Source organism: Somniosus microcephalus, chromosome 4 (genome assembly GCF_052327205.1).
Source record: "Somniosus microcephalus isolate GS21.2 chromosome 4, FLI_Smic_1.0, whole genome shotgun sequence".
Classification (NCBI taxonomy): Eukaryota; Metazoa; Chordata; class Chondrichthyes; order Squaliformes; family Somniosidae; genus Somniosus; species Somniosus microcephalus.
The window spans coordinates 247968975-247984134 of NC_140990.1; the positions used below are offsets into that span (position 1 = coordinate 247968975).

General features: G+C 47.2%; 1 non-coding gene across 1 annotated transcript; it reads left to right on the top strand.

Annotated features, from left to right (window-relative positions):
- Positions 1-14596: 14596 nt before the first annotated feature.
- Positions 14597-14669, top strand: trnam-cau (transfer RNA methionine (anticodon CAU)). The gene has a single exon. It is a non-coding gene; the product is annotated as a tRNA-Met (tRNA).
- Positions 14670-15160: the final 491 nt, after the last annotated feature.

Genomic DNA, 15160 nt, shown 5'->3' on the forward strand with positions numbered 1-15160 from the left:
GGGACTCGGAATACTAAAAGGCAAAACAGCGACGATCAAAATAGAGGAAAATGCAAGCCCAAAGCTTTTAAGGCCAGACCGGTACCTTATGCGATCCGCCCAGCCGTCGAAGCAGAGCTGGAAGGTTTGGAACGTTCAGGAGTACTGTCCAAAGTGGACTGGAGCGAGTGGGCTACACCCATCATTCCTGTAATGAAGAGGTCGTTGAGCAATACGCCTGGGGAACCAAAGAAGGTTCGCATCTGTGGGGACTTTAAGGTGACAGTGAACCCAGTCCTTCACACTGTACAATATCCGCTTCCGCGGATTGAAGATATTTTCGCCTCGCTATCTGGAGGGAAACGCTTCACTAAGATTGATCTGGCCCAGGCGTACCTGCAAATGGAGGTAGAAGAAGCCTTGAAACAGTACCTCACGATCAACACTCATAAAGGTCTCTACCAATACAACTGGCTGGTGTTCGGGGTAGCATCAGCTCCGGCTATTTGGCAAAGGGCAATGGAACAAGTCCTGCAAGGGATTCCAGGGACCCAGTGTTATTTGGACGACATCCTGGTCACGGGCGAAAATGACAGTGATCACCTCGCCAACCTGGAGCAGGTGCTCACTAGATTGAAGGAATATGGGCTCCGAGCTAATCGCCACAAATGCAAGTTTTTCCAGAAGCAGATCTCGTATTGTGGCCACGTTATTGATAAAGAGGGGTTACATAAGTCCCCTGAAAAGATTGAGGCAGTAGTCAAGGCTCCAGCACCGGAAAATGTGTCACAACTGAGGTCGTTCCTCGGGCTGGTGAACTACTACCATAAGTTCTTGCCGAATTTGTCTACCGTACTACACCCACTGAACACCCTACTGCAAACGGGGGTACCATGGAAGTGGAGTGGCGAATGTAAATGAGCTTTCCAGAAGAGCAAAGCATTGATCACATCAAAAGAGGTGTTGGCTCATTTCAACCCAGCACTACCAATTCGGTTGGCGTGTGATGCATCACCCTATGGCATTGGAGCGGTGCTGTCGCACAAATTCCCGGACGGCTCGGAGAGGCCAGTAGCCTTTGCGTCTCGGTCACTAACCTCAGCCGAGCGTAACTACGCCCAGATTGACAGGGAGGCCCTCAGCCTAGTGTGGGGAGTGAAAAAGTTCAATCACTATCTGCACGGGCAGAAGTTCACCTTGCTGACTGACCACCAACCACTTGTCTCCATCTTTAATCCAAAGAAGGGCGTTCCGGTGATGACTGCGCAACGGCTACAAAGATGGTCCCTTTTTCTAGGGGCGCACCAATATGAAATCGAGTATAAGGGCACGAAACAGCATGGAAACGCTGATGGGCTATCACGCCTGCCACTGCCTACTGCAGAGGAAGCACCAGCAGTGGATCCTGTCGAAATATTTCATTCGACTATAATTGAACGCTTGCCAGTAACTAACGCTGGTATAGAGAAGGAGACCCGAAATGACCCGACACTGTCTTGGGTATATGATTTGACGGTGAAGGGATGGCCAGCACATGGCGACTCACTGTTGCCAGCATTCTCATCCAGAAGAGAACAGCTGTCAGTATGCCAGGGGACAGTGATGTGTGGATCCCGAGTGGTAATTCCACCCAAGTTAAGGGAGAGAATGCTCAATGAGCTTCACAAAGGTCATCTGGGAGGGGTGAAAATGAAAAGCCTTGCTAAGGCTTATGTGTGGTGGCCGGGGATCGATCAGCAAATCGAGGACCTGACAAAGAGCTGCTCAGGATGCCAGAAGGTCCAAAATGCACCACCACATGCCCCTCTACACCCATGGGAGTGGCCCTCATCTCCATGGCAATGGGTGCATATTGATTTTGCTGGTCCATTCATGGACTCAATGTTTTTAATAGCCATGGATGCGCACTTGAAATGGCCTGAGGTGATCAAAATGTCCTCCACCACCATGGAGAAAACTATTGCAGTCCTACGGACCATTTTTGCCAGGAACGGCTTGCCAGAGCAGATTTGCTCTGATAACGGACCACAGTTTGTGTCTGAAGAATTTCGAAGATTTATGAAAAGGAATGGGGTAAGGCATTACACATCTGCCCCGTATCATCCAGCCACAAATGGATTGGCTGAGAGGTTCGTACAAACCTTTAAAAAAGCAGTAAAGGCCATGTGCGATGACAACATTCCACTGCAGCATAAGGTGGACAATTTCCTGTTCGCCTACAGAAATGCGACACATGCAGTCACCAACCAGGCCCCGGCCATGATCTTCTTTAACCGAAGGTTGAGATCTCGTCTGGATTTGCTCAGACCAAATGTACGAAGAGAAGTTGAGAGTAAGCAATTCCAGCACTTCAATGAGAAGCCGACAAGGAGCTTCAATGTAGGGCAACCAGTCTTGGCCCGCGACTACCGAACAGAGAAATGGCAACCAGGAACGATATGCACACGGCAGGGGCCATTAATGTACACAGTGGATGTTGGAGAGAACATTGTGAGACGCCACGCTGACCAGATCCTAGAGTCACAGGAACGAGTCAACCCCATGTCTCGGCCATACGTACCTGGTGAGGAACCCGACATACAGGTCACATCTACCTCAGAAACAATAGCATTGGAAGCTGATGAATCAACTGACGACAGGGTGTTAGAATCGCCTCCGCACCAAGAGCGAGACACTCGGGAAAGGCGCTATCCAGAAAGAATCAGGAAGCCTCCCCAAAGACTGAATTTACAAATAGACTATTTTCAGTTAATGTTGCATGTTAAAAGTGTTAATTGTAATTAGTTTGATATTTAATTGTTAAATGAGTGTTATGGTACTGTTAATCTAAAAGGGGAGGATTTGTAATGTATGTACCTTTAAGGGGGAGAACTACTTTTTAAAGCTCCTGTATCCTGTAGTACCGGCAGTAACCACACCTGTCTATAGCACTGAGTAGTAATCTGTACAGTTCAGTTCCAGAGTGAGCCACGTTGAGTAAACACCTGTTGTACCGTTCCCCTGCCGTCTTGTGTCTTATTACTCTCGGACACAACATTGGCGACGAGACAAATTCGATCCTACCTGCAACTCTGCATCACCTCCCAGGGATTCATTCCTGGAGACCAGTAGATTGGAGGTCAAGGCCAGAGACACGGGTGTCGACCACGGGCAACCGCCCAGTCATCCAGCAGAGACTCGAGAATTGTGGGGGAGGCTGTTGAGAGCCAGGCTTGGCTTTCCAGTCGCGGTGGTCCAGCGAAACGGGCTGGCAACAGGTAGTGCGCAGACCCTTCCCGGACAGCAGCAGGCTAGAGCCCAACCGAGCGGCACAGCAAAGGGCCGAGCAGCATCGACAGGGGAGAGAGAGAGAGGGCAGAGCGCACAGGGCGCAGCCGGTGTTCAGGGGCCGAGCAGCATCAAGGACAGGGAGAGAGACGTGCAGAAACCCGCGAGGCACCGCCATTGCCACGAGGACCGCCGAGAGCAGCGTTGGCAGCAGCGCAGGAGAAGCGCGCAAAACCTACAGGGCGCCGCCATTGCCACGAGGACCGCCGAGAGCGGCGTTGGCAGCAGCGGGGGAGGAAGGAAAGCATGGGAGACGCCATTTTAAACCACACCCAAAATGCCGAAGAGTGGCAGTATCACCGCATTTGACAATGAAGTCGAAGATTGAACTACATATGTCGAACGAATAGAGGTATACTGCAAGGCAAATGAGGTGTCAGATGACAAGAAAGCGCCGGTATTGTTAAATTTAATGGGTGCAAAGACATATGGCTTATTACGAAATCTAGTAACCCCAGCGAAGCCAGTGGAAAAGAGTTTTGGAGACATAGTGACGATACTACAGGAACATTTAAACCCCACACCGCTGCTGATAGCAGAAAGATTCAAGTTTCACAAACGGAACCAGCATAAGGATGAAAGCAATGCTGAATATTTAACAGAACTGCGCAAACTATCGAAACACTGCCAGTTTGGAATGGGACTGGCAGATACCTTAAGGGACAAGTTTGTGTGCGGGCTTCAAAGTGAAGGAACCCAGAAACGGCTTTTATCTGAAAAGGACCTTACGCTGGACAAGGCTTTCAGCATTGCAGTATCATATGAAGCAGCAGCACGGGGCGCTGCAGAGATACAACAGAGACCGCAAGAATATGGCACAAACGAAATGTCATACAGAACAGAGAAGTGCTATCGCTGCGGCAGAACAACACACGGCCACAATAATTGCTGGTTCAAAGACAAAGTGTGCAGACAGTGTGGAAAAGTAGGACATATAGCACGAGTCTGCAGGTCGGGAAAGAAAACCAGCAATAAGAAATCTCCAAAAGAAAAGTACAAGAAGGTACATAAGGTGACAGAGAATAGTTCAGACAAACAAAAGAGTGATACCGACTCCGAAAACAGGGAGCTGAGTTGTCTGAAACTACATAATGTGATCAAAACGGAGGATCACCGAACCATTTGGGTCACTCTCAAGATAGCAGGAGTCCAGGTAAAAATGGAATTGGACACAGGATCAGCCCTAACAGTCATAAACCAATGGGACTACGAATGGCTATTCTCACACATACCCTTGAGAGACACACAAATTATTTTGAAGACGTACACGGGGCAAAAAGTCTACCCCAAAGGAAAAATAAGGGTGACCGTTATATATAACGGTAAGGAAACACCAAAACTAGACCTGTATGTATTGCAAGATGGAGGACCACCATTACTGGGACATGAATGGATCCAGAAAATACAGCTGGATTGGCATTCCATACAAGCACTGACTGTGGCTGCCAAAAAGGATGACGACGTCACACCTGGGCGACTGTCAAAGATCCTAACCAACGCGCAAGAAGTGTTCCAGCAAGGACTCGGAACACTAAAAGGCATGACAGCAACAATTAAAATCGAAGAAAATGCAAGCCCAAAATTTTTTATGGCCAGACCGGTACCTTATGCGATCTGCCCAGCCGTCGAAGCAGAGCTGGAGAGTTTGGAACGTTCAGGAGTACTGTCCAAGGTAGACTGGAGCGAGTGGGCTACACCCATTGTCCCTGTGATGAAAAAGTCGTTGAGCAGCACGCCTGGGGAACCAAGGAAGGTTCGCATCTGTGGGGACTTTAAGGTAACAGTGAACCCAGTCCTTCACACCATACAATATCCACTTCCGCGGATTGAAGATATTTTCGCCTCGCTATCTGGAGGGAAACGCTTCACTAAGATTGATCTGGCCCAGGCGTATCTGCAAATGGAGGTAGAAGAAGCATCAAAAAAATACCTCACAATCAACACCCATAAAGGTCTCTACCAATACAACCGGCTGGTATTCGGGGTAGCACCAGCTCCGGCTATTTGGCAAAGGGCAATGGAACAAGTCCTGCAAGGGATCCCAGGTGTTATTTGGACGACATCCTGGTCACGGGCGAAAATGACAGTGATCACCTCGCCAACCTCGTCACGATCACTAACCTCAGCCGAGCGTAACTACGCCCAGATTGACAGGGAAGCCCTCAGCCTAGTGTGGGGAGTGAAAAAGTTCAATCACTATCTGCACGGGCAGAAATTCACCTTGCTGACTGACCACCAGCCTCTTGTCTCCATTTTTAATCCGAAGAAGGGCGTTCCGGTGATGACTGCGCAACGACTACAAAGATGGTCACTCTTTCTAGGGGCGCACCACTATGAGATTGAATATAAGGGCACGAAACAGCACGGAAATGCTGATGGGCTATCACGCCTGCCACTGCCTACTGCGGAGGAAGCACCAGCAGTGGATCCTGTCGAAATATTTCATTCGACTATAGTTGAATACCTACCGGTAACTAACGCTCGTATAGAACAGGAGACCCGAAATGACCCGACACTGTCTCGGGTATATGATTTGACGGTGAAGGGATGGCCAGCACATGGTGACTCACTGTTGCCAGCATTCTCATCCAGAAGAGAACAGCTGTCAGTGTGCCGGGGGACCTTGATGTGTGGATCCCAAGTGGTAATTCCACCCAAGTTAAGGGATAGGGTGCTCAATGAGCTTCATGAGGGTCATCTGGGAGGGGTAAAAATGAAAAGCCTTGCCAGGGCTTATGTGTGGTGGCCGGGAATCGATAAACAAGAGCTGCTCAGGATGCCAGAAAGTCCAAAATGCACCACCACATGCCCCTCTACACCCATGGGAGTGGCCCTCATCTCCATGGCAACGGGTGCATATTGATTTTGCTGGTCCATTCATGGACTCCATGTTTTTAATAGCCGTGGATGCGCACTCAAAATGGCCTGAGGTCATCAAAATGTCCTCCACCACCACGGAGAAAACTATTGCAGTCCTACGGACCATTTTTGCCAGGAATGGCTTGCCAGAACAGATTTGCTCCAATAACGGACCACAGTTTGTGTCCGAAGAGTTCCAGAGGTTTATGAACAAGAATGGGGTAAGGCATTACACATCCGCCCCATATTATCCAGCCACAAATGGATTGGCTGAGAGGTTCGTACAAACCTTTAAGAAGGCAATAAAGGCTATGTACAATGACAACATTCCGCTGCAGCACAAGGTGGACAATTTCCTGTTCGCCTACCGGAATACGACACATGCAGTCACCAACCAGGCCCCAGCCATGATGTTCTTTAACCGAAGGTTAAGATCTCGCCTGGATTTGCTCAGACCAAACATACGAAGAGATGTTGAGAGTAAGCAATTCCAGCACATCCATGAGAAGCCAACAAGGAGCTTCAATGTAGGGCAACCAGTCTTGGCCCGCGACTACCGAACAGAAAAATGGCAGCCAGGAACGATATGCACACGGCAGGGCCTACTAATGTACACAGTGGACGTTGGGGAGAACATCATGAGACGCCATGCTGACCAGATCCTAGAGTCACAGGAACAAGTCAACCCCATGTCTCGGCCATACGTACCTGGTGAGGAACCCGACGTACAGGTCGCATCTACCCCAGAAACAGTAGCATCGGAAGCTGATGACCCAACCGACGACAGGGTGCCAGAATCACCTCCGCACCAAGAGCGAGACACTCGGGAAAGGCGCTATCCAGAAAGGATCAGGAAGCCTCCCCAAAGACTGAATATATAAATGGACTTATTTTCAGCTAACGTTGTATGTTAAAAGTGTTAATTGTAATTAGTTTGATATTTAATTGTTAAATGAGTGTTATGGTACTGTTAATCTAAAAGGGGAGGAATTGTAATGTATATACCTTTAAGTGAGGAACTACTTTTTACAGTTCATGTATACTGCAGTACCAGCAGTAACCACACCTGTATATAGCACTGAGTAGTAATCTGTACAGTTCAGTTCCAGAGTGAGCCACGTTGAGTAAACACCTGTTGTACCGTTCCCCTGCCGTCGTGTGTCTTATTACTCTCGGACACAACAAAGATGGTTGTGGTTGTTGGAGGCCAATCATCTCAGCACCAGGACATCACTGCAGGAGTTCCTCAGGACAGTGTCCTAGGCCCAACTACCTTCATCTCCTTCAACCATGACCTTCCTTCCATCATAAGGTCAGAGGTGGGGATGTTCACTGATGATTGCATAGTGTCCAGCTCCATCCGCAATGCCTGAGATAATGAAGCAGTCCGTGACCCGATGAAGCAAGAGCTGGACAACATCGAGGCTTGGGCTGATAAGTGGCAAGTAACATTTGCACCACACAAGTGCAGATAATGACCATTTCCAACAAGAGAGATGCTAACCACCTTCCCTTGACATTCAATGGCATAAGGGTTAATATAAATGTTAAATTAAAAATTTGAAAATAAAAAAATCATCCACAAACATTTAAAATTAGTTTATGAAAATTTTGGCCCAGCTTAAAATGTTTAAAATTATTTTTCAAAAAATTTAATTTTGATTGTAAATGCTTCATTAAAGGGACTTTTAATTAAATGTGAAAATGGGAACATTTGTTTTTATTCCAGTTGTGTAAATTATTTAAGTATTTGGGGATTGAATAGACTACCAATACTCACAGCTGGGTGAGATATTGGAGGGCTACCAGGCCATGTGGGACTGATCCACAGCATCAGTTGCTATATCCAGGACAGGGAGGAGAAAGCTGGAAAGAAAAATCTTGTAAATGGCACTTTTGGGGCAGAAAGTCGTTTGTCCACTCAACTGCAATAGTGCCACCTGCTGGCTGTAAACCTTTTGTAATTGAAAGCATACAACGTTTTTATTTTATTCCTGCATCTTCAGTGTAGTGTAAAATTCAGATACTTGTAAATGCCTGATGTATGCTGTGTTATCATAAGAAGATGAGCTAAAACTCTGTGAAACTAAAAAAATACACTGTAGATGATGCATTGGCTTTGGAAATTTAAAATCCAATCAAAATGGTGTTAAAATCAACAAAATTGGAGTCCTCAGTTTATTCAACTCTTTTTCTGTTAAGTGTTAAATTTATATTTTGTAGCTTTGTAGTTTTGCACGATTCATCTGCATCACAAGTCATGGTTGTGATGGGAGGTGACTCCCATCGTGATATTTGAGAAGGAGCTAAAGTAACTTCTGAGGAAAAAGAAGAAATGGAATTGGATCGTTCATCAAACCAACAGCTAAGAAGTACAGCATAGCCCAGATGACAAATCTCCAAGGAAGGACCACTTCTAAAAAGTCTAGGTTCCATGAGGAATGAGCTGCAAGAGTTGGGGTCACTTCAGCCATAGAGGTAAGGAGTTTCAATGTCAATCCTCCTTTCACCTTCTCCAGATGCAGCTGGAGAACTCAAAGCCTGTAAAAGGGGATTCATACTCAGTAACCCTTCAGTTTCTTCTGACCCAATCCCTTCTTCCAATCTCACCCCCTGCCGTGTTTTCACTATCCCCTCTGACCTTCCCCTCTCTGACCCCGAACAATCAGTCCTCGGCAAAGGCCTGAGCTTCATCCCCTTACACCCCCATCTGAATGAATTTCGGGCTCGGCACGATGCTGAGCTCTTTTTCCGTCGCCTTCGTCTCCGTGCCCATTTCTTTGGCCGGGAGTCTTCTCCCCACACAGCTGACCCTTTCTCCTGCTTTCTAAATTCCCGTTCTACCCGGACCCCTCTCTCTGGCCTTTAACCCTCTCTAGATCTTTTCATCGCTAACTGTCGACGTGACATCGGCCGTCTCCATTTCTCTGCTCCCCTCTCTCACTCCAACCTACCTCTCTCTGAACTTGCAGCACTCCATTCTCTCCGATCCAACCCTAACATTATCATTAAACCCGCTGATAAGGGTGGTGCTGTTGTTGTTTGGCGAACCGACCTCTACCGTGCGGAAGCTGAATGCCAACTCTCCAACTCCTCCTCCTACCTCCGCCTGGACCATGACCCCACTAGCAAACATCAAACACTGTTTCCAAGACTGTCACTGACCTCATCTCCTCTGGAGTTCTTCACTCCATGGCCGCCAACCTCATAGTCCCCCAACCCCGCACAGCCCGCTTCTACCTCCTTCCCAAGATCCACAAAAAGGACTGCCCTGGTAGACCCATCATCTCAGCCTGTTCTTGCCCCATGGAACTTATCTCTTCCTATCTCGACTCTTTTTTCTACCCTTGTCCAGTCTCTTCCCACCTACATTGGCGACTCTTCCAACGCTCTCCGTCACTTTAACAGTTTCCAGTTTCCTGGCCCCAACCATCTCCTTTTCACTATGGACATCCAATCCCTCTACACCTCCATCCCCCACCAGGATGGGCTCAGGGCACTCCACTTCTTCCTTAAACAGAGGCCCAACCAGTCCCCATCCAACACCACCCTCCTCCGCCTGGCTGAACTTGTTCTCACATTGAACAACTTCTCCTCTGACTCCACTCACTTCCTCCAAATTAAAGGTGTTGCTATGGGAACCCGCATGGGCCCTAGCTATGCCTGCCTTTTCATGGGATATGTAGAACATTCTTTGTTCCAGTCCTACTCAGGTCCCCTCCCTCACATCTTTTTCCGGTACATTGATGACTGTATCGGAGCCATTTCCTGCTATCACCCTGAACTAGATAAGTTCATTCACTTTATTTCCAATTTCCACCCTTCCCTCACCTTCACATGGTCCATCTCCGACTCTTCTCTTCCCTTCCTTGAGTTCTCCGTCTCCATTTCTGGCGATCGGTTTTCTACAAACATCCACTACAAGCCCACTGACTCCCACAGCTACCTGGACTACACTTCCTCCCACCCTGCTTCCTGTAAGGACGCTATTCCATTCTCCCAGTTTCTCCATCTCCGCTGCGTCTGTTCTGACAATGCCACCTTCCATACCAGTGCTTCCGACATGTCTTCCTTTTTCCTCAACCGAGGATTCCCCTCTACTGTGGTTGACACTGCCCTTGACCATGTCCATTCCATTTCCCGCACTTCTGCTCTCACCCCTTCCCCTCCCTCCCAGAACCATGATAGGGTTCCCCTTGTCCTCACCTTTCACCCCACCAGCCTCCACATTCAACGGATCGTCCTCCGCCATTTCTGCCACCTCCAACATGATCCCACCACCAAACGCATCTTCCCCTCACCTCCCCTTTCAGCATTCCGAAGGGACCGCTCCCTCCGCGACACCCTGGTCCACTCCTCAATCACCCTTAACAGCCCTTCCCCTTCACCTGGCACCTTCCCGTGCAAGCACAGGAGATGCAACACATGCCCTTTTACCTGCTCCCTTCCTACTGTCCAGGGCCCCAAACGCCCCTTCCAGATGAAACAGCGATTTACTTGTACTTCTTGCAATTTAGTATACTGTATTCGCTGCTCACGATAAGGTCTCCTCTACATTGGGGAGACCAAACGCAGATTGGGCGACCGCTTTGCGGAACACCTCCGTTCAGTCCGTAAGGGTGACCCCAAGCTTCCTGTCGCCTGTCACTTTAATTCACCGCTTCACTCCCACTCTGATCTCTCTGTCCTCGGCCTATTACATTGTTCCAATGCAGCTCAACGTAAGCTCGAGGAACAGCTTTCGATTAGGCACTTTCCAGCCCTCTGGACTCAACATTGAGTTCAACAATTTCAAACTATAACCCCTGCCCCCATTTTTCATGCTGTATGATTTTGCCATTCCCATTTGCAACATTTTATCTTTCCTGCCTCTTACAAAAGCACAGATTATTCCTTCAATTCCTACCCCCCCCCCCACGTCTCTGCACCTGCTTAATATCTGTTACATCTCCAGCTTTTTCCAGTTCTGATGAAGGGTCCCAGACCTGAAACGTTAACTCTGTTTCTCTCTCCACGGATGCTGCCTGGCCTGCTGAGTATTTCCAGCGTTTTCTGTTGTTATTTAACATAATAATATTATCCATCTGCTTCAAAAATATGCAACAAGGTGGGATTCAGTTAACCAATCAATTGATTGGAATATTGTGCAACCAACCGTGACCCTCCATGTAGTTGATTGATGTAGCCAGTCAGAGTTTCTTGGACTCATTTGATGGCCAGGATTAAAGGGGCAGCCACTCTGTCTGAAATATCACTTCAACTAAATATGACTTCAACTAGATTCTAGGGGGAAAAATTCAGTGGCGCCCCCTTTGGGGCGCTAACTTCGCCGGGGCGCTACTGAAAAAGTTAGTGCCCCAGCGCCATAAATTCACTGGAAGCACGCCCCCTCCTTCCTGGGGCGCTGCAAGTGAATATCGCGGTGCTACATGCAACAGCGCCACGCGCATCGGCACGTAGCACCGCAGTATTGCAGGCCTCCCTCCCCTGATTAAAGGGGAGGGGTCTAGCGCTGCGCGGACCAGGGCCCAACAGCAATCACGGCCAGCACCCCGAATAAAAAAGGGGAAGGGGGCAGGTGCTGACAGACGGCCAAAAAAAAATGGCCACCCGACACCTGCCCTTTAAATTGTGCCGCCGCAGCTGCAAATACACCACCCTGACCCTGTTGGACATATCATCCGGCAATAGGTCAGGGGGCACAACTGAAGTTTGCGGCTGGGATGACGTCATCGCCGGAGGCGCAGTGCCACAGGGCGCTACCGGCTACCGCTAATCTCCCACTGAATTTCACAGGAGGCGTTAGCCGCGCTGCACCTGGGCACTAGGGGATTTGCCCGGGGGTGCTAACGGGAGGCGCAAAGCAACCCAATTTTTCCCCCTAATATCCTTAATATGTGAATGTGTAAATCTATATAAGTCTTGTATCTGATATGCATCACTTGTGTGTGGAAAAGAAGTATGCCACACTTCAAAGTTTTACATTTGCAAAGTGTCAGACATACGAAGTGTTCATCATTAACCTAACTGATCATTATTTGTTAACTTAACCATGTCTAGTGACTCAAATACAGACAGGTAAGAAAACCTATCAATCGTGAAATAGTAATCTACACAAATCAAAACAATCAAATCACTCCCAGAGGTAGCGGCTGTTGTCAACTTTTTTGATATGGAAAAGAGTATATTAAACAGAAATAAAGTGAGAAAACTAGAAGATAAAAGATGCGGAGAATGAGAGAAAATAGCGCAAGCAGAAGTGTAACAGTTTAATTTTATTTTTAGTGTTAGCTATTATTAGTGATAAAGGTATTCCTGCTATTTTAGATTTTTGTTGCCACAATAGGATTTCTTTCAGTATCTCATATGAAATGGAAAAGCTTAAAAACAAAAGTTATCCTACTGGACAAGTGGAAGTTCTCTGCCCCTGCTGGCACTCTAAGGTGGGAGGCTATATTTGATGTTACATAGAGAATATGCACTAGCAATAACTTCCCATTACCATCAGTGGTCATTTGTGATAACATGATCTCACACAGGACAATCCAAGCATAAGTGTCTACTACCCCTGACCCATTCTACCAGAGACCGCCTTACCCAGATTAATCTGATAGCTACATATCTGGTTACAGAGTTCCGGTATTTTGTCACCAGCTGCAACACATTTATCTGGCTGTCTCTGACAGATTGATTCACTGACTTGTCACTGCTGTGTTCCAGTGCCAGTATATCAGCAGTTGCAATAGCATGCTCTGGATTCTGAATCTTTGTGGTTGTTCTTGCTCATAATTAACTTCCCACTATTGTTGAAATTGTTCTTGCCTCTCTAGTGCATGATATCCACAGTGTCTATGGTATTTATAAGAAAGTCTTCAATAGTCACCCCAATGGCTGAGTTACAGGGGCTGAATAGCAGGAAATGGGCTCATCGCGAATCGACAGCCCCTTTTACATTGCGCCCAGTTTCTTTTCTTTGACTTCAATGAAAAAGAAAATCGGGCGCTGTGTAAAACGGTCAGCCGATTGGCGTAGACCAATTTCACCCCACTGTCCCTGAATCTGAAACATATACATCAGGAGGGTCGCCAATACGTGCTGAGAATGTTGATCCCAGTCGAGTACAACAGCACCCGAGGGACAATTGCCCCAACAGACTGGTTTATAGTGATGCCTACTGGACGCGGGTAAACACCAGGTCTTGCCCAATCATGGGGTTTTTTGCAGTTGGGTAATCTGCCAGCATTCACTATCAACATGAACAGTCTGTGGGCAAGACGCCAGAGGGTACTCGGTGCAAATGGAATTATATCCCAGTTTAGGGATCAACATATTCAGGAATGGACATCTGTTTGTGGAGCTTAGCTCAAAAAAAATCACTGTAATGAAAGATGATTTCTTTATTTCCATTATATAATTACATCCCAATACCTAAAAAATCTTGATGTGGAGATGCCGGTGTTGGACTGGGGTGGACAAATGTAAGAAGTCACACAACACCAGGTTATAGTCCAACAACTTTATTTGAAATCACAAGCTTTCGGAGCGCTGCTCCTTCGTCAAATCTTAGCCTTGTTTCTATTCTACGTAAGCATTTCCTTTCACGGGCTGCATATTTGCTGCACATTCCCAACAGGAATTTCATTTTGTCTCCCACTACACATTTTAAAAAAAATCTCTAAAACAGTGGTTACAGAAAATGGGTTTAGACTTAAATCCTTATCAATTTATTTAGAAACTATAAAAAGCATTTTACTTCTTTCATGTTTGGGTGTTGTAACATGCAATGATTCTGATGTTATTTGTGCACTGACTGAAACAACAACTTGTATTTATATATAAACACTGATTTCCAAACCAATTCTTTATCTTTGCAAATACTTACAAAAGTTCCTTGCTGCTCAGTATACTTGAAACATGTCGTTGATGGTGAGACTACGTGCGCAAATAAACCCGTAGCCTCGTTTTATTATTATGAGTGAGACGTGTGTCTAATCTTGCAACAAATATTCTTTGTGTGAGTGTTCCTGTGTGGAGGCGGCGATGGAGACGGCGAGGGCCGCTCAGTCACCTTGCGCTGTGCACACTGCGATCTGTCGCCTGCTCCGGGCTGGTGGGCAGCTGGGGCCGCGCGGCCTGGACCCGGAGCTCATTAATGTACCGAGGGCTGCGGAGCCGCAAGGTTATCGCCGAAAGCAGCGGGGGGAAAGCGAAACTCAGTTGCTGCAGACGCGGCCCAGAGGCCGCTCCCTGATTATTAAACCTGTAAAAGCAAAGGAGCCCTTAAAATAGAACTCTTGGGAACAAGACTGACCGCTCCCCGCAACAAGACGGGTCTCCGCCCAGTCAGTGCCGGGTGCGAATAAAGGGAGCCGGTCGACAGGCAGTGACGGTCTGGCGCTACATAGGGGCTGGATTTCACTGCTAGGTCAGAGCCTCGTTAGCGCAGTAGGTAGCGCGTCAGTCTCATAATCTGAAGGTCGTGAGTTCGATCCTCACACGGGGCACAGAAATTTTTCCCCTTTTTTATAAATCGATTTAAATGCTTTAGAATTGATTCTCAGCCCACGGTTTCTGATTGTGCATTTTTATTTGGAAGGAGTTCTTCATTATTTGCATTTCTTCATTATTTACACTGTACGGAGCTCCCCATTTGTCATAGATTTGCCCAATTTGCCTGGGAATGTTCTTGTCAGCCGTGCAGATAAATCATTGAACGGTCTGATTTCCTTAAACATGAAAAAGCCAGCAATTGGGATATTTTACTTTCTACTATTATATTTTTGCAGTATTTTAATATTCGTTCTATGCTAAAACAGGGCCATTTGACCAAAATACTTCGACGTTTTACTTTAGCAGGAGGACGCTGTACCGGCCTAAACATCACAACATATGAGTTGGCCAAAACAACAACACAGTTAGCAGCAGACTTTACAGCTTTCGGACTTTATCCTTTAAAGAAGAACAATGTATTTTTTGCATTTCTCGCCCTCTGCCC